Source organism: Pseudonaja textilis, chromosome 3 (assembly GCF_049901715.1).
Source record: "Pseudonaja textilis isolate UNSWEBS1 chromosome 3, rPseTex1.2, whole genome shotgun sequence".
NCBI lineage: Eukaryota > Metazoa > Chordata > Lepidosauria > Squamata > Elapidae > Pseudonaja > Pseudonaja textilis.
Window position 1 is genome coordinate 164,380,894 of NC_141992.1, and position 23,438 is coordinate 164,404,331.

Sequence of the window (23,438 nt, forward strand, 5' to 3'; positions counted from 1 at the left end):
GTCTGAAAAAGCCCTATATAATATTTCTCTTATAATGTGTTGTCCTAGGATGTAATGAGGAGCCTGGGAGACTGCATTCTGAGTGAAAGATTTTGGGAAAGCAGGATATTCATATACATCCCATAATTATCTTATATATAAATGTTTAAAAACAATCAGGGGTGGGATTCTACCGGTTCGGCCCAATTGTTATGCAAAGCGCATGCTCACCGAACTGGTTGTTATGCTGGTAGGATCCCACACCTGAAAACAATGTGTATATACTGAAATTCTTTTTTAGAATATAAAACGTCTTATTAACTGAAAGAAAACTGTAAAAACAATGCAAGACAATCTTTTTGTGAGATGCTAATCAAAGCCTCAACTTTGCGAATTAACAGCAAGTTCTTAAGTGAAAACTTAAGTTAAAGGTGTTGATATCCGACTAAATAAAAGTAGAAAACAAGTCCATTTTATGTTTCTACAACAGGAACCCAATATCCAGAAAAACAAATTCATTTCAAGATTCAAGATATCACATGGCATCTACTTCACTAAAATACTCACTTCACTTTGTCTTCTCCTGATCCCATGATTGGATCATTTACCTCTAGAGCTACATTGACCCAGACACAAATATATGTAGAAACATATATTTCCTTCTAGAGTGTATGTGTGTATGCAAGTATATGTATATATGTATGCATATATGTTTTCTTAAGTTTTCGCGGGTACTTACACGTATGGCATTCAGCTTTGTTCGGGTATTTTCCCACGTCATTGTAGTTGTGCTTTTAAAGTTGTAGCAATCTTTGGCAGAATCTCATCTGCCACCATCAGGCTTCTGACTCACAGATGAACACTATACAGAAGCCTGATGATGGCAGATGAGATTCTGCCGAAACGTTGCTACAACTTTAAAAGCACAACTACAATGACGTGGGAAAATACCCGAACAAAGCTGAATGCCATACATATATGCATATATGGTAAATATATGTATAATATTATATAATATATTAATGTATTTAGACCTGGAATGCTACTTTGGAAAAAAGGGTTGCTTTAGTGGGGAAAATAGAAGGAGCAAGGAGTATTATGCCTGTTGATTGCCTTATCCCTTTATTTATAAAATAATAAAGGCATAAAAATCAATTAATCCATCCATCCAACCAACCAACCAATCTATTAAAAGAATTCCTGTCTAGTTCACCTAGAGGATTTTATTGCTTTTGGTCAATAGAAGAGCAAGGTTGCAATGCAAACTCTGCCTCTTTCAGAGGTGCGGGCAACATTGCAATATATGTAGAAAAGCTGCAACAAACTGGCTTTGATCAAACTGGCTCTTTGTTCCTGGCACACCATGGGCACCCCGCCTTCTTTCTCTGTTTGCTATGAATGCTCTCTGAAAAGGCATCCATAGCGTTACATTTCTTATTTTACATCAAATCAGAAAAGAGCTGATTTTAGGGGGATCACTTTCAGGATGCTACCTCCCAGATAGGCTTACCTACCACTGTCAAATCTGAAAATAAGTTAAAAGCATGTGTTAAATGGCTTGTGACTAATGTATTGCCCTTTTAAATAACTGGGTTTACCTCCATTTGAATGAGTAGTATTATCTGTCAAATGGAACTACAGTGTTCACTTTCATTGCACAAAACCCATTACTTTTCTTATAGTGCTTTTACATGTATTCTCTTAGCTGTTCCACTTGCACCTCCCATGCCAGAATCTGTGAAGTTTAATTTAAATTAAACTTAGTTAAAATAATTAGACTAGTTTTGTTCTATATAGATTTATGATATCATAAACAACTTCTGGCTACAAAGCATCACCACTAAACTGTGAAGCCTATAAGATTTGAAAGAAAATAAGAGTATAAGGACGTGGCATTATTGTAACCAGAAAGGTTGTGTTTATTCACAGACTATTCAACTCTGTCAAATATTATGCAGAACATAATACAACATTTAAAAAAAACCATGTTTTGAACAAATGTTCCAAATATTTGTATATAATTTTTTCCTTAATAAATAAAAAATGGAACTGCAGATGTAACCTAATTTATTATTTGATAGGCAATTTTTCTGGATATTGTATAAAAAAGTTAGTGTGAAAGTGTTGAACTTCAAATACAAGGTAGTTTTGACTTTATTCATTATTCTTTTATCTTTCTGACTCTCAACATAGTGGAAAAGAACACAGTATGGGTCCTTAGAGATAGGCTTAAATAACTCAGGCTTTTCCATCACTGTGTTATTTCCTAAATTAAGCTTGATTTATGATATTTTTAAGCGCTAGCCTCAAGAATACTTTCTGATAAAATTTTTATTTCTAACTTCCTCTCTCCAGGCAATCTTTCTGCTTTATGAAGGAAGTTGTCTGTTTTTCAGCAGACAGCATATTCTGTTTTTTTTGTAAATCACTATCCCTCTTTCCCATGCTGGCCTGGTCCCTTTGGAAGGCTTACAGCTAGATGATCAGTGGCTTTGATTCATTTCCTATGGATCAGTTGATCAATAACCACAGTTTTGGGGAAATCAGAGTTCTTGCTTATTTTTATAAATGGAACCAAAAAGACAAGAATAGATGCTGCCATGGTGAGCTTTGGTTTCTGTTAATTTGTTAATTGGTATATGTGTGGAAGAGAGACTATTAAGGTATGATCTCTATGAAGCAGTGTCAAACGGATGCAAGTTGGTATAGCAGTTCAAAATTACTTTTTATAAAGATAATGGCCCTTCATGTAACTGACAACATTTGGCTAATTCATAGCGTCATTTTTCCTTTAGTAGCTTTGAGGGATACTATATTGAGCCTTCATAGTCTAACACAAATAACCATGGCCCAAATGCAGCAATAAGAAGCACCTGCTAGATGTAGAAAAGAGGTGGTTCCCTGGGCAAGCAAGGTCACTTTAAGGACAGTGAAGCACAATATAAATAGCATGACAATCTCTCTTCAGACAGGATGATATCATGCTGGTAAAATGGTGGCACATAAAAGGATCTATTTAAGAAGACTATAAAGGAATGTGGTGTAATTTAATTCCAAGCATTGCACTATTTTGCAAAAGCTATCAATAGCAAGATACATTTACTGTTACATTTAAGTAGCAGAAAAGGATCTCTCCCTACATTAATTTGTTGGAATAAAGTTGAGTATAAATTAGCCCATAAATGATATTCACATATCAAGTAGGGGCTGTTCTGTTTGGACAGTATCAGGATTCAGTCCAAAAACCTCTATGGTTGGATTCTATCCTTTTAGTTCTATTTTAAGTCTCTTTCAAATCTATACTGCAAGTTAAAAGCAAAGGACTGCAATTTAGGAGTTGAAGTGCTATTGAAGGTGCTTCTTCACAGCCATTCTTTTCACTGTCCTACAGCTCAAGCTGACCAGTGATCAACTGCAGCTTCACAAATGCTGAGACAAGGCACTGACTGCAAGACTTCAAAGGGGAGGGAGGAGCCAAAATTTGAAATTAAGGGAATGTTTGTCTCAGCAAAAGACTTGTCCTCAAGCTCTTAAGAGCTTCAGCACACTGAGCAAAAGGACTAGATTGATTGTGTTTTCTCTGATACTTATCTATCCAGCAATAAACTCTTTTGGCTTTTGGGTACAGCTGAGTTGTGAGATGGGACAGTCGGAGACTGCTTTTGAACTAACCGAAGGTCCTGTGTGGAAATGTTCTGAAATAAAGCATTAAACTAAGAGCACAGCATTAATGAAGCAGCAGAATATTATGTATGACCTAGTCAGGTAAATAATTTAATATATGTTTGCATGATTTATTTTTCCAAAAGTTATGGAATGTAAAGCCCATTTTCTTTCAATCCATAAAAATATGCTACAGATTTAAGTTAATACCATATTTCCACCATAAATCCTTCCGTATTTTCTTTCATGTAGTGCTTAAAATGCTGTAGGATATCTGAAGTAACAGATTCAACATTATATTATATTATATTATATTATATTATATTATATTATATTATATTATATTATCAACAAACAATATTGCAGTAAGCGCTAGCCTGAACATAGAGTCGGACCATTGATATCAATAGGACTAGTTAGTCACGGCTAGCTTGTGGCATTGATTTCAATACATCTATTCTAACTTTCTGTAGCTAATCCAAAATCTATGATCCTATATGCCGAGAAATTTAAATTGTCCATTCCTATGTGTTTATGGCATATTTGGTTCAGGAAAAGAGCAACATTTCATTGAACTTTATTAAAATGGAGTCTAAAATAATTACTCTCATAAGTTGCTGGTTAGATACCTATTTATGGGAATGAAAGAATACTATGTGTCTTCATGAAGCCCATATTAGAGTTTACTTTCGGCCAGTTTCAAAAGTAATTTTAAGTAATATGGATAACCTTTTGTCTCACTGCTGAACCAAATATATCATTATGTATAATGGTTTCAAATCAGCAAGCAAACAGAATTTGCATGCAATGGACAATTTTACTTAAAAGACTACAAGACTTACGTAAGTGATTCATCTTCTCCTTCTCCGTCTTAGAATAGTGTGCAGACTCAGAAAGGTTTTAGAGCAACCCAAGAGCTTCAAAACTTGAAGCTCTTGGGTTGCTCTAAAACCTTTCTAAAACTTGCCATTAAATAGTAAGAGTAGATATTGAGCCTAACACTTCATTCATTTAGATGGTTTTATATTGCCACCCATTTACAACTTTGATTCTTGGAAATTAATACAGTTAATTACTAATAGAGAGTCAGTTTGGTGTAGTAATTAAAGCTTCAAGTTGGAAAGTGGAAGACTGTGCATTCTATACCTACCTCAGGCATGAAGTCAGTTGGGTGACCTTGGACCAGTCACTCTTTCTCAGTCCTAGGAAGCAGACAATTGCAAAACATTTCTGAAATGACTTATCCAGGCAGATACCAGGAATCAAAACTGACTTGAAGGCATTAAATAAGATGTTAATTAATTTTATCAAAAATAGAATCAAAATGCTATTTTTTCCAGTCTATAACCTACTTTATAAAATATAGCTTTTTCAGGCAATTTACAGGTCAAGTGTGGCATTCAATACTGAAAGCTTGCAGATTTTAGCATAATGGCACCAGAAGGAGAGATCAATTCCCCTCCCGACGAGGTTTTTCAATGTATAGACCATGGATTTTATTAAATCTCTTTGATACAAGTTGCAAAAAGTATTGTGCTCTACAGAAGTTCTATTTGTTGATCCTCATTTTGAGCGGGAGTTTTATTTGTTCTGATTGGCTGAGCAGCCTGACAGTGAACTATAAAAGGGAACTGTCAGGCAGCATCAGCTATTACCTGTCAGCTGCCTGATTCAGCAACATATCGGCAGACTAAGGTAGCCTGTTTCTTTGTTACAATAAACATTGTTTCGTTCTTCAATGCCTGCTTCAGCTCATTCTTAGAAAGAATATAAAATTGGTGACGAAGGTGGGATGCCTGCCTGAAAGCTGAGGTTGAAAGAGCCAGAGGTATTGTGTTTTTTTTTTTTACCTCAGGATAGACAAGATGTTGACTGCTCCAACATTTCCGTATTTTCACCCATCATCAGAAACTTGGGAATCTTACATTAATCTTTTTGACTGTTTCCTAGATGCTGCTGATTTGTCTGAGATTTCAAACCATAGGAAAAAAGCGTATTTCCAAAGCTTTTGTGGGGCTGTGGTTTTTGATACCGCCACAGCGCTGTTGGCTCCTCAGACTGTTTAAGCGGTATCCTGGGAAGATTTACAAGAACTTTTAAGTAATCATTACTCGCCTAAACCTCCTAGAATTGCGAGGCAGCACACATTCAGGAGAAGACTACAGGCTGAGGGAGAGACTATCATACATGGCTGCCCTCCGAAAAGCAGCACTACATTGTGGGTTCCGGGATCTCGAGGATCAATTAGTATGTGGTGTACAAGACCTCAGGGTTCAAAGACACTTGCTTGCCAAGGGCGATTTAACCCTTAAGGTGGCTGTTGAAGAGTCTCAAGTGGCAGAAATGTCAATTATCTCTCCTGCTGAGATACAAGGCTCTAATAGCACTGCTACATCCAACCCGAACGCTATGTGCATTATGATGACAGTTTTCCTGACAAAAATTCTGAAGCTGATGAAGATGTAAATCACCCCAGAAAACAGCCTCCACCACAGTGAAAGAATTGGATTCCTGATAACAAATCTATGCAACCGCAAACAACCTGCCTGAGTTGCAGTAGTAATCATTTTAGATCCACATGCAGATTTAGAAATGTAATTTGTTTAAAATGCCAAAGAAAGGGACACATAGCTAGGGTTTGCAAATCAGGAAAAAACTTTAATCCACAATATCAGCCACAAGTTAGATTACAAAAACAAAAAGAAGAATGTTTTACTATTACTAGGGCTTCTTACAATTCTAAGTCACCTAACAAATTTAACCAGATCTATACTAACAAAATTCATGTGACTGTCTTCTTAGAAGGAAAGAGGTGTCCAATGGAAGTTGATACCGGCTCATCACTATCCGTTGTATCCTGGAGCATGTTTAAAAGGTTAGTTCCTGCTATCACAAAGAAACATCTCCAGCCATGCAAACTGTCCTTAAAAGATTACCAAGGGCATTCCATTCCAGTAATGGGCACAGGTAAATTCAATATCCAGTTTCAAAACTTTGAGGGACTACTTCTTCTCACAATAGTAGAAGGCACCCTACCAAGCCTATTAGGGTTAGACTGATTCACATTTTTGGGACTTACAATATCTGGAATACATTCCATTCAGGATCAGGATTTACAAACATTATTAAATGATTTTAAGGAAGTATTTAGCGAAGAATTAGCTCAGTATGTAGGAACTCCAATCTCATTTACCTTGGACCCAATATAGCACCCATCAGGTTAAAACCTAGAACAGTTCCTTTTGCATTACTACCTAAAGTAGATGCTGAATTGGATAAATTAATAGCCCAAGGGGTTCTAGAACCCACAGATTTTGCAAAATGGGAGACCTCTATTGTAACACCTTTGAAGCGCAATGGTTCTATCAGGATTTGCGCAGACTATAAAAATACCATAAATAAGGCTTTGCAAACCAATGCTTACCCAGTGCCAATAACTCACATCTGTTGCATTCAATGGGAAAGGGGTCTATTTTTGCAAAACTCGATATGCTCAGGCCTATCAACAGCTACCTGTTGACAACTTTACAGCAGAGGCACAGACAATTTGTCACCCACCGTGGAGCTTTTAAATGTACTAGATTACAATTTGGAGTTTCAGTAGCATCAGGGTTATTTCAATACCTGATAGAAAGACTGCAGGACATTTCTGGGGTAGTGCCATACTTCGATGACATTCTCATTTCTGCTTGCAACAAAGAAGAACTTTTCAAACATCTCAGAAGGGTCCTAACCTGTTTCAAAACAGCAGGCCTTAAATTGAAGGAATACAAATGCAAATTTGCAGTCAGCCAAGTAGATTTTGTGGGATACCACATAGATGCCAAAGGATTCATCCCATTGAGTCAAAGGTAGGAGCTATTAAGGATAGCTACACCTACATCCAATAAGACTGAACTGCAAGAGTTTTTGGGCTCCTGAATTTCTATAGCTCTTTTCTTCCGCATAAGGCTTCTGTGGTGGAACCGTGACATAGATTATTGGATTTGAAGGCTTCCTGGTCATGGGGGCCCAAAGAAGAATTTCTTTCAATGCTGTCAAAGCTCTGTTGTCATCTGACAGTGTGTTAATACAATTTGACAGGGATTTACCTTTGATACTTTGCTGCAATGCATCCCCTTTTGTGATAGGCACTGTGTTGGCACACAAATTACCGAATGGCCTGGAAGTGCCAATAGCATTTTTCTCCAGGACCTTATCAAGTACTGAGAGAAATTATGCACAGATTGATAAGGAAGCCTTAGCAGCAGTTGCTTCCGTAAAAAAAATTTCATGAGTTCCTCTGTGGTCACCATTTTCAGCTTGTGACCGATCACAAACCTTTATTAGGCATTTTGTCTGGAGATCGTCCAAGTCCTACAGTATTGTCTCAAAAAATAACTAGGTGGACAATATTCCTTGCTGCCTACTCATATACATTCATATACAGAGCTGGGAAACACCTTAGTCATACAGACGCTTTAAGCAGTTGTTCTTTACCAACCCCTGTAATTGATCCTGTACCATCATTAACTGTGTTCTCTTTGGATGATCAACAATTACCTATGACTGCAGCAGATATTGCTCAATGTTCATCAAGACACAAAAATAATATTACAGGTTTTGGACTGGGTGAGAAGGGGTTGGCCTGAAGGAAAATTTGATACCAAATTCTTACCATTTAGAGCCAGGCATCATGAGATGTCCACCCAGCAGGGGTGTTTATTATGGGGTTGCCATGTCATTGTTCCTAGTAGGTTGAGGCCTGGGATAATAGATAGTTTACATGAAGGACATCCAGGTATTGCCAGAATGAAGGCACTGGCAAGAGTTATGTCTCGTGGCCAGGCATAGACGCAGACATAACTACTAAGGTCAGGACATGCCAGGCATGTCAACTATCGAGGCCTGCCCCACCAGCTGCCAATCCAGGGGAATGGGAATCGGTTAAGTCCCCATGGTCACAAGTCCACATAGATTTGGCGGGCCCTTTCCATGGCCGCATATTCTTAATTGTAGTGGACTCTTATTCCAAATGGGTTGAGTTGTCCCTCATGAATTCTACTATTTCGACAGCTGTCAAAAAAGTGTTAGACTGTTTGTTTGCAACTCATGGTTTTCCAGATGTTTTTGTTTTGGACAATGGTCCACAATTTGCATCAGCTAGTTTCAAATTGTTTCTAGCTAAGAAGGGGGTCCAGCACACTCTGACAGCCCCTTATCACCCAGCAGCGAATGGGCAAGTTGAAAGGGCCATAAGAGCAGCCAAGGAGGTTTTAGGCAGACTCAAGGGAAAAATTGGCACTCAAAATTAGCCACTTATTTACTATCACAACATATCACCCCTAGCTCAGTGACAAATTGTTCTCCAGCAGAGATGCTGATGGGAAGGAGACTTAGGAATAATTTAGATAGGCTCCATCCAAGCTACTCTCCTTCAACTCCATTAGATTCTTTTAGCCAGGTGAGGTCATTCCAGGTAAATGACCCTATGTATGCTAGGAATTTTGGGAGTAATCCCCTCTGGTTGCCTGGCCAAGTGGTGGCTGTCACAGGCCCCAGGTCTTATAAAATTGGGTTACAGGATGGCAGAATATGGTGACGCCATATCGATCAATTGAGAGGTTGTTGGGGCTCATCCCAGAGTAACTCAGAGGGGAACAAACAAACAGAGGAAATGTTTTGTGAGTATGATGCACCGGAGTACGAGACACTGATGAGTGATGTGCGTGCTGACCTGATGAGTTTAGTTCTTGAGAGTTCTTGAGAGAGTCCGACTCACCTTCAGTGAGAAATCCAGCATTTCCATGTCCAGAGCGTTTGGTGACAGCTGATTCATTCCAACCAGCTGCAAAGACTGAACTGCACAGGTCAGGGTGAGAGAGATGACGCCCCACCTATTTAAATAATTATGCATGCTCCTAGCTGGGGGAAAGGAGTATTGTGTTCTACAGAAGTTCTATTTGTTGGTCCGCATTTTGAGCAGGAGTTTTGTTTGTTCTGATTGGCTGAGCAGCCTGACAGTGAACTATAAAAAGGAACCGTCAGACAGCATCAGCTGTTACCTGTCAGCTGGCTGATTCAGCAATATATTGGCAGACTAGGGTAACCTATTTCTTTGTTACAATAAACATTGTTTCATTCTTCAATGCCTGCCTCAGCTCATTCTTAGAAAGAATATTAAAAAAAAAGAGATTTTGCAAACTGTTTATCCTCAATGTTTGTCTGCATTTTGTTTCTCATGAATGCATTTTTTATGCATTGTACCAGAGAACATACTTTTACTCATATTACTTTCCTTGTAATAATGAGCTTGTGGATGTTCAGTCACTAGAGGCTTTTAAGATGAGATTGGACAGCCATTTCTGTGGAATGGTGTAGGACCTCCTGCTTGACCAGCAGGTTGGACTAGAAGACTTCCAATGTCCCTTTCAACTCTGTTATTCTGTATATGAACTTTGGGGCATTTATGTTTTGAGCAGGCTGAAAATAATCAATTTATCCTTCTGATGGATCAAATTTCTTATCCATCCCAAATAATTACAGAACCAATGCTATAAATTAGCGTATGGACTATTAATATACCTCAAAAAAGCCAATAGAGAGAAGTTTTAAAAAGCAATAAAATTAAAATCTCTTTCCTTTCTAATCGTTGATTGAAAAAGAATTTTGATATCATATCTTTTGCTACTCAGACAATAACCGATACATTTAGATATAGCAAAGATGTACACTTTCATTTGAAATTAGCAGGAACTTGGTTTACACTGTCATTACTGTTGTCATTACTGGAAAAGTTATGTGAATAATTGGATGCCACATCACTCAACCCTATTTCTGAATCAATTGGAATTGCTTTACATACATACAAGCAAACACAACTCTGTCATCAAAAAAGCACAACAAAGAATGTTCTTTCTGTACCAACTCAGAAAGCTCAAACTGTCCAAGGAGCTGCTGATACAGTTCTACAGAGGAATTATTGAGTCTATCATCTGCACCTCTATAACTGTCTGGTTTGGTTCTGCAACCCAACAGGAAAGACACAGACTTCAGAGGATAATTAGGACTACAGAAAAAACAATTACAACCAACCTGCCTTCAATTGAGGATCTATATACTGCATGAATCAAAAAGAGGGCTGTGAAAATATTTACAGACCCCTCACATCCCGGACATAAACTGTTTCAACTCCTACCCTCAAAACAACATTATAGAGCACTGCACATCAGAACTACTAGATACGAGGACAGGTTTTCCCAAACTCCATCACACTGCTAAACAAATAATTCCCTCAACACTGTCCAACTATTTACAAAGTCTGCATTACTATTACTATTAATCTTCTCATCACTCCTTATCACCCACTTGTGACTGTATGACTGTAACTTTGTTGCATGTATCCTTAACAATTTATATCGACTGTTTCCTAGTATGATTTGATTGCTTATTGTACCCTATGACTATTATTGTTGTACCTGATGATTCTTGACTCTTGACGAATGTATCTTTTCTTTTATGTACACTGAAAGCATTTGCACCAAGATAAATTCCTTGCATGTCCAATCACACTTGGCCAATAAAGAATTCTATTCTGTTCTCTTCTCTTCTGTTCTACTCTACTCTATTCACTCTACTCTATTCTATGGAGTTCTTCTTTGATAGTATTTTCTCAGCAAGAAAGGGAGAAATGTTTCCCAAGATCGGTTTTTAAAATTTCTTAACCATAGTTTAAATATATTCCGTCATATTTTTATGGGGCTTTTTCATAATCTTTTAAAGTTTGTTGAGAAATTACTTTTTAAAATAGGCTTACTGACTGTTTATAAGTATAGAACCAAATATGTAGCTAAGATATGACTCATTGAATAAATTCAGACAAGTGACTAGTTTCTCCTAAGCCTAAGGCATTCTTCTATTAATAGCTATTGATTAACTGTTCAAATATTATCTGGAACTTGCTGAATTTAAATAAGGATTTTACTTCATCTGAAAATTATTACCATAATCAGTGATAAAAATAATACCAACAGCAGGGGGCAGCACTGTGCAAAATGTGGCTTTGGGGGCTTGAAGTATTTGAATAGGACACCATAGGGAAATTTCAGGTCTATTGACAAGATTGAGAAGTTTGAAAGCCAATCCCAAAAGACGACAAATAAAATCATTCTCTACATTGCTGCCAAAGTGAGTGCCTTTTATATGTGTATAGGAGTTTGAAGGAATCTTTGTCATTGTTGCTATTTTCTGATTCTGTTGTTCAACATAGCACAAATATCCAGAAGATTTCAATACCTAAAAACATAGGTAACCTTAAATGTGTATGAATTTCAGTCTTGGCACTGGAAATAACGACAGTTTCTTGTACAAAGAAACTATCATTTTGACTATCGGGCCACATCAAAAAAGCAAATTTATGGGATCATGCAGAAACAGTTTTTAAAAACATGACAATATACTTTAGTTCAAGTTGTCTAAGGAATTTTAAAAAGGAATGCTTCCTGCTTTTATATTTCAAAAATATTTAACTGTAGATAAGTATAATCTTGCAGAGTATAAGTTTAGTGATGGGCAGAAGATAAAACCTGAAATTTTCTCCATAAATGTTTGGTTTATGGATAATTCTGAAGCTCAATAACCTGCCTAATCATTTTGCCAATACAGCTTTAAATTGGACTGTTTCCCCTAGGAAGTAAATAAATAAAAGCTACACTTGGAATTTAAGTCCTTGCCACTCTAGTGCTTGGTGTTTCAAGTATTGTGTCAAAGGGCAAGTTTGATTCAAGGATGGCCTCGGACACCTGCTATCTGAGGTGAAGGACAAATGAGATTGTCCCTGTGTCATGAACTGAAATTAACTGGATTGTCTAGTGAATCGTATTTTACCACTCACAATACAGCATTCTCCTTTGTTGAAATAGAATTGCAAACTAATTTGGGAACTGCAAATCATTTTAGTGCAATGTCTCTAAAGCTTGGAAACTTTCAGATAGGTGGACCTCAACTCCCAGAATTTCCCAACCAGATGCTGGCTGAGGAATTCTGGGAGTTGACATTCCCAGATTTGAAAGTTGCCAAGGTTGAGAAACATAGATTTAGTGGTATTCACAGTTCTTTTCTGCCTTATTGTAGCACTCTTATCTCATTTGGCCCCACAAATGCTGCAGGAACATCTTCACCATCTTCAGCCAAAACACCAATTATTGTTTTGTTGATAGTATTTATTTATTTCTTAATTAAATTTCTACACTTTCCATCTCATCTAAGTAACTCTAGATAGTTCACAACAACATAATAAAACAATATTAAACCATGACTAGAAAGAGAATTAGAAAAGTTATAAGTACCACAATCGAACTATTACTAACCTTGACCTAATATCATATATTTTTGTGGTTCTGCCTTTTTGTGGGATCCAGCAACAGCAGCTAACACAAAATGCATTGTAAATAAGTTTTGTGGTACATCTAACTCTATATGTTATAACTATTAAATAGATTGGCTAGTTTCAATTTCTGGCAGTTATCTATAAGGTCCTAAACAAGTTGGGACAAAGATACTTTAGGTAATTTTTTTCTAATGTAATTCTGTTTGAACGCTATCAACATCACAATTCAAATTCATGTTACAAGTCAGTGGAATGTTTAAAAAAAAGTTAAGATGGCAGCTGTGACCTGCCCCCTTTCTGTGGGTTTTTTTTTTTGTGTGTGAAGGTAATATATGTAAAGAAAAAGAAAGAGTGGGGAATAATCATAATTTATTCTTACTGATCACTGATGATCACTGTGAGGGAGTCTGAAATGTATAGGAGAGGAAGAAAGGAAGTTGAAACTCCCTGATAACTTCCCCTGGGAGGGGTAAGAGACAGATTAAAGAAGTTAGGTTGCTTTTTGCTTGGTGTGAAAGAGCATGGCTTATGTTATAAGGTACTAGTATCAGTAGAAAGAATGGCTTGGGCTGTGGCAGCCCATGGTAAGGTCATCCCATGTTCTCATCAGATGCTACATGACCTACTATAAAGGCGTTGCTATAATTTACATTGCCTTTGCAAGTTTTATGAAACATTTCCAAGGTATATAACCTGTAAACTTGCTGAAAACTGGCCTTTTGGCATTCTTTGGGCTGGGATCCCAATGATCACTATTGTGCATAACCATAAAATATTTTGTTGTACCTGCAGTATCTCCAAATGCTTTTATTTCTTATTTAACTGGTCTTTCCCCACACAATAAGTTACAATTATGTAGTTGCAGTCATCATGTTCAATTTTTTGACCTCTGTTAAAAAGCTCCTGACCACATCCATTGGATATTTACTTGGTATCTACAATGGAAAGAATTCTTCATGTGTAGTGTTACCACTGGGAAGTAAAACATCTGCCAATTCTACTGCAGCTGAAAATATTTTTATTTATCTTGGCATTTGGGAATCATAAGGGCGCTCTGCTTACTGATTAGTGATTTAGTGATTAGTGATTTAGGCTTGCTGATTGAATAGGGTAATTATATAGCTTGTTTTATTTTATCTTATAAACTTATAAAATATAACATCTTATATTTTGCTTTTAAAGTGCATATTGATTATTGCAGTTTAGGACAAATGATAAATAAATGTTTTCAGCCACAACCAAGGAAGTTGATTGTTATATTGGGTATAATAGAAGGTGTGTCTTTCTCCTAGATCTTCCTAGTCGATATATGGAAAGGTCTGACAGAGCAGTTAAATGGAATGTGTGAGATTGTGATGCTGGAATGTGCTCCAACTGGAAGCTGGAAGCTCATCCTGGACTCGTGGCAGACATTATTTTGAAGACTGAAGCAGGAAGGAACAACTGGAGAATTGGACTGTGCCATGCTCCAGCAGAAAAGGACACACTACAGTGATAAGGAACTGTGATGATTAGAGCAGGCTTGCATGGAAAGATGACCAATCCATCCAAGCCCTTTGGCTGGCTGACTTAATATTGAATGTCCACATTTGCAAACTAAGTTTCCTTTTCTTAAATCATATTGGTGAAATTTCTTTTTTATTTTGGTCAAGTTTTTTATTTTATATTACATATACATCAGTCTTAGGTTTCAAAGAGATTTACCACCAGTTCAATGGGTGTGGCTTTGTGGGCGCACTTTGCATGCACGCGCACACTTTGCACATGCATGTGTGCCAATTGTGTACCTTATGCATGTGCAGAGGCTTTCCTACTCACCTCTTGCAATCCCTGTAGGTTCAACAGCTGACGCACACAATCTGCTGTGCTGTACAAAGCAGCTGTGCTTCAAAAGCAGGAAATAATGGGAGACCGGGCAGGTGGGTGGGCCCAACAGCTCATCAGAGAGAACTGGTTCGGTCTCAGCCGATCTTTGGTGCTACCACTATGCCATAACCAGGATGAACCAGTATCAATGCATGAACAGTGTGACACTTAGGTGCCATACATTTGAGTATAAATAAAAAGAATATCATTACTCATGATTATTTCATTTATCCAGCTTATATTTTTCTAATAATAATACACTTTTATAGTACATTTTAATCTTTCATTATTTCGTATTGTTTGAACATACCTGATACTACCTCCATTCACTTTCTAAACCTCCCTCTTGTTATTACATTTATCTTATTATGTAAAAATGTGTATATTGTTATTCCCCTTTTCTCTTATTTCTGTTTCTATTCTAAGTTTTATTCATGTCACCATTATATTAAAAGACGTTTCCTTTCTGTCTTTCATCTCTCACCTGCTTTAATACTTTAATTCATCACTATTTCATTATTCAATGTTGCCATATTCAATTCTGATACCAATCACAATATTATTTAAACATACAATATGATTCTATTCATATTCTATACTATATGATTCTGTTATTAATACAATATTGGTAAAATTTCTTATCTGCTGTCTGCTGGATTCAACTGTGAGCCACCCTACTAGTCAACCTGCTAGACAGACCATCAAGACTATGCATTGATGATTGATTATTAGGTATATAGTATAATATGGTGTCAGCTCGTAGACTTGGAAGACTAGTCTAGAAGAAAGAAAGAAGTAAGTTAAACATGGAAAAGGTGGTCATTTGTATTGGGAAGCTTAAAACAGCCAGATCTAACTGCTTGCATTATAGCAACTGATTGCATTACTGGAAACACCTTAAAGGGCCATCCAACTTACATGCAGATTATTTATATATTTATTTATTAAATTTATATACCACCCATGTTCACTGTTTGAATATGTAGTTTACTATTGATTAGATCAATAAGTTTTAATCAGATTGCATTCATCATCCTTTCTTGCCTATTTTAGGTCAGGACAAGATAGCCTGCAAACCTGTATAATGTTAACTCGTTGATGGCAGTGCTATCTCCAACAAGGCTATCACAAGTATCAAATCTATATCAAACAATATCTGCTGGTTGCATGTAAGTGTATAGTTTTTAAATTTTGAAAATTTGTACCTTTTTTAAAAATTGAAAGTATCAATAAGTTCTGCATACAATGACATTATGTTGCCATGTTGTTTGAGCTTTTATACTTTTCTCTCTTTTTTTGAGCCATGGTGGCACACTGGTTAGAATGCAGTAGTGCAGACTATTTCTGCTGGCTGTTGGATGCAAGCAATTTGGCAATTCAAATCCCAGCAGGCTCAAGGTTGACTCAGCCTTCCATCCTTCTGAGGTAGGTAAAATGAGACCCAGATTGTTGGGGGCAATATGCTGACTCTGTAAACTGCTTAGAGAGGTCTGTAAAGCACTATAAAGTGGTATATAAGTCTAAGTGCTATTGCGATCGCTATTTTACTAAAAATAAGGACAGACCAACAATCACACAAAAGCTACTAATTTATTTTCATGGTAATCTACCGTCAGATATCAATAATGCCTATTTTTCTGCCTTCAAATTGGACCCATGTCTCCTTGCATTCTCTCAAGTTGATGGGAATGATTAGACAGATATGTTCCTACTGTGATAAATAAGCAGGCTTTTCAAGGACTTGAAGCAATATGATTATCTGGACAACAAAAAACTAAAATTAAAAAATAAATGGACATATATGCCCAAATTCTCTGTTCATATTTTTCATTAGGCCTTGCAAATTGTGAATTTGGATCAAATTTAAAGATTTATGTACTTGTGTTTTATGCCTTCAAATTAATTTTATCTTACATTAGTGACTGTTGCCATATTTTTTCTATTAAACTTTACATTGATTTTTGTGATGAATTTTAAAATATAAGCTAATAATAATTCTGCATTCATTTCTTGTTAAATCTCAACAAGTACAAAGCATATATTCATTCAGCTATCACATATAAAACAACAAAAATCTAACAAGACCAACAATTTAATGTAAGATTACTTTAGTTGTCAATATGCCCACATTCATATATATGTCTGTTAATTGCTTAAGATCCAGCTTCCAGATGCTGCTTTTATCTTTGCCTATCCTAGGTCTATAATGTGTGTAAAATAATAATCATAATGAGTTCAAAACAAATATTTCTAATATATTTGATAAAATAGTTTGAAGTTTGGCTAATGTTTGAAATATAAGGCCATAGTTTGAACTATAAAGTTCCTTAATATATAAATTCAGTAATCTTATATTATGAGAACAATAAATAGCACCAGTACTTATATTTAACAAATTATGTTGAGCAATGTTTTGGATAAAAATAACTATTTTGAATAAAAATGAAATTCTCACCTGTAAATATAACCTTGGTATATTTTCTAGGTTAGTAAGAATAACTTAGTCTTAGATTTCTTTCCCAGTAAACACAATTCAACAATCCAAATGTGATTGTTAATATTTTGTTTATGTGATTGAAAGAATTATAAGTGTATTGTCATACTTTATGGAGCTTTCAGTACTATGTAATAGTTTTTCATTTTTTCCCCTTATTTGATCATACTTACTTTACATTACCTAAGCTATAGATGCAACCAATGAGCGTCAGTAATATTGGAAACATCTCAGAGTCTATAAGCAATATGTACATTAGGGAAACAAATAAATAAGTATTGCATTCTCATTAAAACTAATCCATACAACTGTAGTCCAAGCCTTTTCAATTTCATTGCCATTCTATTACACATATCATAATTTATTTATCAAATTTATATAACTGCCCATTTCCTAAATATGCCTCATCTTAAAGTAAAACAGAACAATAAATAAAAATATAAAACCATTAAACAATTAAAACAAATATCACTAACATTATAGAGAGTGCCTTAAAGATCTTACATACAATGTAGCCATTTCATGGGCTTCCCTCTTCCATGTGTTTCCCCAAGTCTGTTGACAAAAACCAGGTTTTAAGGGTTTTCTGTAGGAAAACAGTAGGACTAATCTTATCTTGGGTGGGAATGATGTTCCATAAGGTGGGCACCATCCTGGTTCACATCCGATGGAACTTCTTAGCAGATGGAATCCATAACACACCTCTTATGCTGCACTTGTAAGGAATGTCAGAATTCTAAACACTTAGAAAGTATCATCTTAAGAATCCTCACAGGAATCATATAACCCAGTATTACTACCCTCATTTTAAAAATGGAAATTTGAAACTTAAAAACTACAGCTTGCCTAAGATTACGCTGATTGATTCCTGGCTATTGTTAGATTCATAACAGTGGTTTTAGCCGTTATGCCTGGTCACCATTAGAAGTATTTCAAGACAAGCTAGAATTTCACTATGATGTCAGAATTATTTCTGTTTGAAACTCCGGCTCATATTTTTCATTGGCAAAAATATACTTTTGGTTCTGGGGAAGTGGTTTCCAAAAAAGAGATCCAGTGCCCATGTGATACAGAAACTAGCATCTACTTAATGAACCATGAGAGAATCTGAATGGAGCTGATGACTGTATTGGAAGATCCATGTATTACTTTATAGTGTTTGCATTTTAATGGCAATTCTGACAGAACGGTGCTTCAGCTGTACTGCTCTGTTGTCTTTGGAATGCTCTTGCTTGCATTCATACAGTAAACATATTGTATTATGTATACAGTTTCCAGCATAATAATGTAGGCAGTAAAATACTTTAAAAAGTGTTTGGTATCTAGGGGCAACATATGTAATTCTAAATCTGGACCTTGCATTAATAGTATCATTAATTGTATCATTAGAATTGTATCACTAATTGGCAAATCTGTTTTCTTCACTGAAGGCCCAGCTGTTAGATGCTTCCAAAAGAATAATATATGGCCTTGAAATGTGATTTTTTAAGTTGGAGGGATGATCACAGATCATCATCACCTCTCAGTTCATTCATACATCATTACTTACCTGATTTAAATATATAAATAGTACTACGGAATTGTCCTAGAGTTTTTATCCTATGAACTGATTCAATGTCCCACCCAATTCAGTCTCACTTGAACAAAATTATGCATAGATACATTCCTTTTTAATATAAATTATAGAAAAGTGTGTGTCTGCCTATTCCAGTTCTCATTGTTTCAGGAGAATATTCTCATATAACTGTCTGTACCACTGCATCCTTTTAATTGTGACCTTGAAATTAAAGAAGGACAGCTACTGCTTATGATATGGAGCTAAGTTTAAACCTAATCTTTCTCACTGGAAAAAGTTTATATCCCTTCCTTGCTCCCTCCCTCCCTCTCTTTCACTTTCTCTCCTATGTTCAAGCAAGGATTTAAGGTTCTCAAGAATATATACAATGACCTTGTGGGCAGTAATCAGATACATATGGCTTGAATACAAAACAAGAAAACAGTTCCAAAAGCAGTTCAGAGAGCCCCTGCCCCCAATTCACACGAAGATTACAGAGAGAAGAAAGGAAGCACCATCAGACTTGCAAGATTCTGTTTCTGTAGTTGTTCCAAGACAAGTAGCTTTATGCCCATGTCTACTTCTTAGTGCTTAAACCAGTGCTGGAATATTATATATTTTATCATTATTTTAGACTCAATTCTTCCATGAAAATACATGATTATTTTTACATGATTTTCTGTAATATAAGCTACATTAAATCATAGTGAAATATTGTATATAGTGAACTATACACTACTATATTAATTTATATTATATAATTATATGAGACACACATACGTGTGTGTGTGTGTGTGTGTATGTATGTATGTATGTATGTATGTATGTATGTATGGTATTTGGGTATTTTCTCACGTCATTATAGTTGTGCTTTTAGAGTTGTAGCGATGTTTCGGCAGACTCTCATCTGCCATCATCAGGCTTGTATATTGTGGTCATCTGTAAGTCAGTGAAAGCTTGACTCACAGATGAACACAATACACAAGCCTTATGATTGCAGATGAGATTCTGCCAAAACGTTGCTACAACTTTAGAAGCACAACTATAATGACGTGGGAAAATACCCAAACAAAGATTAATACCATACATGTAAGTACCTGCGAAAACTTAAGAAAACATACATACATACATACATACATACATACATACATATATGGATCTTTGGTTATTCGGGTTTTCTCCCACGTAAAATTGGAAGTATCTAGGTGACATTTCGATGAAGTCTCATTCATCTTCTTCAGGCTTGTGTCTTTGGCTTTGTGCTTCTCAGAGTAATGTGAGCTTTCAGCTGCTTCTTCCTTTTAACTGCTAGTGGGGGTGTGACTTGACTGGGTGGGGGCTTGGCTGTGTTCTGATTGGTTGGAGGGTTGGCTGTGTTCTGATTGGCTGGGGGTGTGTTCTGTTCAGGTGGGGGCTTGGTTGTGCTCAGGTTAGTCTTAGTTGCTGGGGGATTTGAGCTGGTGAGCTGTGATCCTGCTGTTTGGCTTCGCATTCGTGGTTGTGCCACATCTTCATGGTGGGCGTCAGTTCACTTCATGTATGGGTCAGAGGGGTTTGAAGCTGGTAGTGATGCAGCTGCTGTACGGCTTCTGGTCTGTGGTCATGTCTCATCTTCTGTGTGGGTGTGAGTCTGCTTTCTACGTGGAAGTGTGGTGGTAGCATCTTGTGTGGCCCTTGTGGGGGTGGGTCTGGTGTCATTCTTCATGTTAGGTACTCATTTGTTAATGAGGGCGGGTAGGCGGGAGGTATCATCTCATTTATTTATGCTGTGTGGGCATTTTTCTATCTCTATGGCTTCTCTGATTATTCTGTTGTTGAAGTGTTCGGTTTTGGCGATAGTTCTGGTATTTTTAAAGTCAACAAGAACTCAATCAAAAAAGAACAGACCTCTTCCCTGGTCCAACACCTCAAAGCCACAGGACATGAGATTGACTTTAAAAATACCAGAACTATCGCCATATATATATTTGTTTTCATAGATTTTCACGGGTACAGGTATGTAGGTCTAGGTGTGTTCAGGTCTTTTCCTGTGTAAGATTAAGAGTATCTTGGCGATGTTTTGGCAAGGTCCCACTCTCCATCCTCAGGCTGGTGCTTTCGGCTTCGTGCCAGTTTAAGCAGTGTGTGATCGGAGCTGCCATCTCTCTATAAATACTGGCGGGGGGGCTGGTGTGCTGGGCTGGTTGGCTGCGCTGCTGCCTCTTGATTGGTTGATGGAATTGATGTTAGTATAATTGGCTGTGTGATGGCCTTGTGAGTTTTGTTGTGGAGATATCCTGGATCTTGTTCTGTAATCTCCTGGGTCGTTTGTTTTGCAGTGATCTTTTTTCCATAGCCTCCCATGTTTTAATGGCTTGGGTAATGGGTTGTGTGATGGCCTTGCAAGTTCTTTTGTTGTGGTATCCTGGGTCTTGTGTTGTAATCTCCATGACATCTCCTCTTGCTGTTGATATGTTAAACTCCATTATGACATTTTGCTTCTTCTGATGTCTGCAGCAGTTGATTTTTCATCTCTAGTTATGGCATTCTTTTTTTTAAATCACATCCAGGTACTTAACCATTAAGTGACATAATGCTTTGGCAGAGTTTTCTATGGATGCTGTGCTCCACAAAAATGAATTGTATTAACAAACAGTATTTAAAACTGAAGTTAACTTATATTCTGCTGTGAAACATCAGTGGAGACTGCCAGAATCTACAAAACTAGATCAAAGAGGAGAAATGAATGCATGGACTGTAGCTGCAGTATCACAACTGCATGTGCATTAGAACTGAGCTTGTAAGAGATTCACTTAATTTCTTCCTGGTTCCATCCTCCAACTACACGTAAGGTTCAGTCTCATAGCATTGGCTTCATCTTGTTATGCAGTTGAGAAACTGTAGCTATCAAAAAATAATTTAAGGTACAGCTTCCATACAGCACTGCATGGAAAATCAGTTTCTGCTCATAACAGCTCTATGGTTGGTTGATTTAAAACAGGAAGACAGCTTCGAATGACATGCAGGCTGTTCACCAAGGAGGATATCCTGTCTTTAAGCCTCTCTGACTGGGTGTATTAATCGTGCTGAGCAGGCCAAACTAGGCTGCAGTGTTCGTGTGTTGCAGAAATATTTAGAAATAGCTCTTCCTTCCCTCCTTACATTGCACATGGGCTTTCTGAAATACAACAGGAAAACATGGTGCTTAGATTTAAACACATTGTTTAGTTATTAGTTTATATTAAAACAAAAGAAATAAACAAAACAATATGTTTGTATAATCTCATATTTTGGGGAGGGACAATATTTAGGAAATGATAGCTTTTCAAAAAAATAAATGAATGAACCAAAGAAGGGGCACAAGAGACTAGCATCCCAAAGCCGCAATGACTGCCCCCCCCCCCCATTCTGTAGTTGTTGAATGCAAAATATCAAATTTTGCTTCAAAATTCATCCCTAAGTAACATTCTATTGTTATCTGAAGTAGTCTAGGTCATTAATGCAATTTATGTTATTGACACCGCTAATTCAATTTACATTTTTTCATGATTATGCATTTACATCATTTGTATCAGTTTACATAAATTAGCATAACTATGTAATTGTGAAAATGATGTAAATTATATCAATGATTAAATCCAGTTTTAACAGACATTTTGATTTAACAGATATCTCTTTTACCCATTTAATCTTTTAATCCACTACTTTATTATTGTAGAAGAAATAAGAGGCATATGATAGAAAGGGACATGGTGGCCATTTCTACTGTATCGCTCAAATGCAGAGCAAATGCAGTTTAATGAATAAAATGACATGATCATTATTATGGAGGAAAATGCCTTAGCACAGGGGTCTGCCAGTCCGTGACCCAATATTGGGTCATGGCCTATTGAGAATGGGGCCACACAAGCGACGGGTGAGCATTTGTGCAAATCTCCATTTTCACAAGTGGCAGGTGCCTGCGCAAAACCAACCTCTTCCTTCCAGCCACGGTTGCTGACAGTTCACGGAGCTGAGAAGGTTGGGAGCAACTGCCTAGCGCTTTCCTGGGATGATCATTGTAGCAGGAGAGGATACTGTATGATATGATGAGCCTCTTAGATATAAGAAAAAAAACTGAAATGTGGTTGGCAATTCAGCCTGAAGTACACATTGTGTGTGTGTGTGTCTGTATATGTGTCTGTCTGTCTGTCTGTCTGTCTATCTTTCTATCTATGTATCTATACACACACACAATATAAATGTATGTATGTATGTATGTATGTATGCCTTTTGTATATAAGAAAACAAGCTGAAATATGGTTCGCAATTCAGCCTGAAGGACGCATTGAGTGTATATATTATGTATGTGTGTATCTGTATCTATATCTATATATGCGCAATGCGTCCTTCAGGCTAAATTGCCAACCCCATTTCAGCTAGTCTTCTTATATCCAAGAGGCAAATAGATAGATAGATAGATAGATAGATAGATAGATAGATAGATAGATAGATAGATAGATAGACAGACAGAAGACAGAAAGACAGAAGACAGA

The 23,438-nt window shown here is 36.7% G+C and overlaps 1 long non-coding RNA gene across 6 annotated transcripts in view; it reads left to right on the plus strand.

The window, feature by feature from the left end:
* The window catches only part of LOC148126393 (uncharacterized), a 45,664-nt gene that overhangs the window by 14,581 nt on the left and 7,645 nt on the right, over positions 1 to 23,438 (plus strand). For 2 of the 6 annotated variants that reach the window (XR_015743220.1, XR_015743222.1), the window contains exons 2-3: positions 14,846 to 15,034; positions 15,929 to 16,044. This is a non-coding gene — a long non-coding RNA (uncharacterized LOC148126393). Of the gene's footprint in view, positions 1 to 3,607; positions 3,745 to 6,444; positions 6,518 to 14,845; positions 15,035 to 15,928; positions 16,045 to 23,438 lie in introns of all 6 variants that reach the window. The other 4 variants (XR_015743218.1, XR_015743217.1, XR_015743219.1 and 1 more) reach the window with 3 other exon arrangements.